This window comes from Benincasa hispida, chromosome 12 (genome assembly GCF_009727055.1).
Source record: "Benincasa hispida cultivar B227 chromosome 12, ASM972705v1, whole genome shotgun sequence".
Taxonomy (NCBI): Eukaryota; Viridiplantae; Streptophyta; class Magnoliopsida; order Cucurbitales; family Cucurbitaceae; genus Benincasa; species Benincasa hispida.
Window position 1 is genome coordinate 16,026,878 of NC_052360.1, and position 4,998 is coordinate 16,031,875.

The 4,998-nt window shown below is 39.7% G+C and overlaps 1 non-coding gene across 1 annotated transcript; it reads left to right on the forward strand.

The window, feature by feature from the left end:
• The first annotated feature begins 2,913 nt into the window (after window positions 1-2,913).
• Window positions 2,914-3,019, forward strand: LOC120068643. Its single transcript, XR_005479279.1, has one exon. It is a non-coding gene; the product is annotated as a small nucleolar RNA R71 (small nucleolar RNA).
• The last annotated feature ends 1,979 nt before the right edge of the window (window positions 3,020-4,998 follow it).

The window sequence follows — 4,998 nt, forward strand, 5'->3', positions numbered from 1 at the left end:
AGTGCTTCTCTTCTTTGTCACCATATCCTTTAGAAACTTCGCATATGTGGGCATCTGTTCAATCGCTTCAGTGAACGGAATGTTAATATGCAACTATTTTAGCATATCCATGAAGCATTGATACTGTACCTCATCATTTTTCTTCTTTTTGAGTCTCTAGGGGAATGGTGGCAGCTGTATTCTTACAGTCCCCTGTTCTTTCAGCTCTGAGGTGGACGCAATCTCTGGTTCTATCGCCTCCTTTTCTTCTGTTTCTCCCCCGAGTCAACGCAATCTCTGGTTCTAGCACAATTAGAGCAATGATAACTTGTAGAAATACAAGTTATTTATGCCACCTTATCTAGATATTGCGGCCAAAAGTTAGTAATTATGCACCAATTGTATGAAAATTAGCCTAGTATTTCAATAATTATAAATGTTTGCGATTACACCCACTAACACCAAAAAGATGGAGACAATCCGAGCTTTACTTTGTTTTGCAGGAGACCAAGTCACTATTTGCGCTCAAGGCTCACGAGAGACTAGTCAATGCATCTCTGTCAAATTGCGCCCATCAATCAACAATGAACAGATGATTACAGTAATGACGGCGCAATGCGACAGTCGATCCCAGAGCTGTGCTTCAACCGCATGCGGTAATAAAAACAAACACCCCATGCGAACCTATGATCGAAAGATGCAGTTGAGCAACGCAAGAGCGGAGGATTGAGACACGTGTACAACTAATGGTTGTGCAGAATTGACGGTCTGATTGCATAACAGAAGGAATAATATCCCTCCATCTTCGAAATTACCATAACCATTAGTAGGGACCACAAGGCCGGAGTCAAAGATCTGCACCTATAAATTTCCCATTGATTTAGAGAAAATATATGCTATTTGATACGGGGCTAAGTGCTGCTAGATTGTAGAAAAAAGGCTGAGCTGAGTACTTAAGAGAAGAAATCCGGGAAGAAGACGACATAAGGCCGAGAGGTGAATCTTAGATTCAACCTACCATACATATGATCGGAAGCTCTGTGCAAAGATCCCTACTATCGGTAAAGCAAGCCTGAGAGGGAAGCTCTTCCTACCATCAAATTCATCCTATCCGGAGCGCAGATCTCCATTAAATCTGTGTCAAGACATTGGCACTTGATATATTTGTTCTATCTCTCTTTCATTACGTATTTCATGTTTTCTTTATCTCTTCATTCACACACCATGTATCAAACGCTTAGTAGAAATATTAAATGTTTCGATAAATTCCGTTTACCATTTTCTGTCTATTTCCGTTCACACATCCATCATTTTCTTCATGCTGTGTCTTAACCCTCTGATGAGCAATATGAATCACTAAGAACTTAATCTAAATTAAAGATATAAAATACTTTTAGCTAAAGCATGCTAGACGACATCTTCACCTGTGAAAGTAGAAGTGAAGGTATCATTCTAATCTATCGAGAGAAAGTCAGAAGAATGCATTAACTAAAACGAGTAGTACTTCCAGACATGGAAGCAACCTTGCGTTCATTACGTTGGTCTCTGTTTCACCACAGACATGTGGGAGCGCGACCGATCACTGAGAGATGTATTCCAAGAGAAGAGCGGAACAGTATTTGTACCTTCAATCCAATTAAGAACTTGCATTGTTTGTATTATTTGTCTTTCTCTTTCTATTCTATTCATAAGACTTGTTGCTGCATCCCATGTCTTTGCATAACTTTCACAGCCAACCTTAATCCCAGCATCTTGTACATGAAGTCTGTATCTTGTATCATCTAACTTAGGTTTACTGTATTTTTTATGTTTTTATCGCATCTTTATTGCTTTCCTTTCCTTTATTGCAATTTATATTCTTATACAAACTCATTTTTAAAGATTGAAAACCTGGTCGCATATATCATGAACATACCGCAATAACCTAAACCATTCCCCATGTTCGACCTCGGATCACACCAAGAAACTTGCAGTGGAATTACACTTGGTTCCATCGTAAGGAAACTTGTGACAACGCATGGCATACTACATGAACATCAATAATTAACGCATAACTAGAAGTAGTATCACATCATTGTGAGCAATTTATATCATCCCAAACACGTTACAAGCAGTCTGGCTAGGCTCTTTCTTCTCCCCTACCATAGTCTTTCCACTCCGCAATGTCACAACTTTACATTGCTCTTTTCCTGTACCCCCTGGGTTGCTATTGAACTCGACAGGGCCCCTAGCGGTCTATTTTTGAGTTCCCCCGCAATCTATCCCATCTGAATTTCCAGATTGCGGATGGACGTCGCTTGATTTTGAAGCACTATTTCATTCTTTTCAATATATTGCTTCAACAAACTCTCCAAAGATGAAGATTGCGGCGCCTACGAACTGCTGGCTTGGTTTTTCATTTGACTGTTTGTTCATGGGAGAAATCTTGGTGGCCCTTCTCTTTGCGCCACTGATTGAAAATTTTGTTGCAGATTTTTCCATGCGAAGTTAGGGTGGTTTCTCCACCCAGGGTTGTACGTGTTGGAAAACGAATTATTCTTCACAAAATAGACTGACTGTGGGTTTCTCGGGCATTCCTCCATTGGATGGCCTTCACCACAAGTAGCACAACTTGCGGTCCTTTGGTTGATTGCGTTTAATTGCCCACTATGCGTTGCTGGGCTACTGATTGCAATTCCCTATATCAAGTTCATCATCGCAGTCATTTGGTTATGAAGGGATGTGATTGCCCCATTATTCGCGTCACTATCCTTGATTCTCAATCTTTGATCGCTTTCTCTCCAGTCTTCATGATTTTTAAAAATGTGATCAAGTATATTTTTCGCCTCGTCATATGTTTTATCAAGCAGACCACCAACTGATACCGCATTGGCAGCCATCTGTGATGCAGGGTTTAATCCATGGTAGAAAATCTCCAACTGTAAGCAATCTGGTAAGCCATTATGTGGGCAATGTCTTACCAGCCTCTTAAACCTCGCCCAGTTTCATTGAGCAATTCGTCAATATCCTGTTCAAAATTGGTGATCACCTTCCTTCTTCTGGCGTTCTCCGTCGGAGGGAAGTACTTCTTCATAAACTTCTCAACTACTTGCTCCCATGATGTAATCTCCCTTGGTTCAAGAGAATAAACCCATTTTCGTGCCTGATCACACAACGAAAATGGAAACAATGTTAATTGTAAGGATACGAAATGGATATTGTGATGTGTATGTTATGTATCGCTTATACACACTACTGATGATGAAAATGATTCAAGTTCATGTTTCCATAAACTTGATGACATAATTTTGATCTCTTTATCTACTCTAACTCTAACGCATGGTTTGTGAATGAAATGAATGATGTGCTCAATGTGCCCTCAAGTTCTTTGCAATAAAGAGAACTTTTATGCGATACTACGTCTAAATATATGCGTTGATTATAATGTGCTTGTAGTATGCGATGAAGTAGTACGTGTCACAAGTTTCCTTGCGCTGAAACGAAGTATAATTCCAACACAAGTTTCTCAGAATGATCCGAGGTTGAACACAGGGATTGTTTTTGTTAATGCGGTACTTTGTGATACATGCGACCAGCTTTTAACAATGAATAAAGAATGGTGCTTTATACAGAAATATAAATTGCGATGAAAGTAAAAATGCGTTAATAAAGTAAAGTCCTAAACTAATATGATACATGATACATGATATTGAGGTCGAGAACTGACTGTGAAGTTGTACAAAGAATCAATGTTTGCGATGGCAAGTCTTATGACTGAAGCAGAAAGAGAAAGAGTAAAGAAAAAGAACATCACAAGTTTGTTAATCATGTTAAGAACACAACTAAGGTTCCGCTTTCCCTTGGCTTACACCTCTCGGTGATCGACCACGTTCCCATATCTCTATGGTGAAACAGGGATGAACGTGATGAACGCAATGTTGTTTCCATCTCTGTAAATACTTCTTGCTTTAGTTAACGCATTCTTCCAACCTTCTCTCGATAGGCGGAATAACATCTTCACTTCTACTCGCACAGGTGAAGATGCCATCGAGCTTACTTTAGCTAAACTTAATTATCTCCTTAACACAAATTAACTCACTCGCTTAATTCTTGCTATTTACCCAGGGGACTAAGAACACTTCATGGAGAAAATGGATTATAGATGTATGGAAAGAGACAGAGAGATAACAATGGTGACGATCATAACATTTAATTCTAAAATTAAGCGTTTGATACATGTTGTGAATGAGAGATTAAAGAAGATGAATACATAAGATGAAATAGAGATTAGAAAAAAATATAGAAAGCGTGTCAACGTCTTGACACAAATCCCGATCGGAGATTGTGCTTGCCAGCGTGTGGAAGTGGTGGAGAGGAAAGCTTCCCTCTCAGGCTTGCTTTCCCAGTAGAAACTGAAACATTCTATTCTACTATCGCAATGGTGTTAGTGGGTGTATTTACGACATTTCGTAACTTTTCTTTCTTTTAGCCGCAATATCTAAATAAAACAGTATAAATAACTTGTATTTCTATAAGTTATCATTAATCGAACCTCCTCAGTGGAGATTTAGGGAACACAAACGTGTTGCGGATTTCAATGAAACTCCGGAGGTTGGCGTGCGGGTCCTCGCCACCCCTACCACCAAATTGTCCGGCAGTTTGAATCATCTGTAGCATCACTGATTTCATTTCGAACCTCGATCCGTCAAGAGCGGGCCTCATGATTCCTAGGGAGAAATCATAGAGGTTGGGCGATGCACAGACCCAAATGGGCCTATTGCGGTTTTTCACCAATAGAATGGGATTCACCACAATATTATTTTCATTTGGTGCTCCATTTCCTGGTTGTTCCGCCATGTTATCTTTCTCTTGTTGTTGTTGTTGGCGGCTGTCTCTCAATCTTCGTCAGAACGTTCTTTCAATCTTTGGGTCTAATTCGCCAGAGATTGAAAGCTGCAAAGAAAATAAAAAAATTACCGTTAGCACAAAGTATTGTCGAAGTCCTCAGCAATGGCGCCAAAAACTTGATGCATTGTTTTA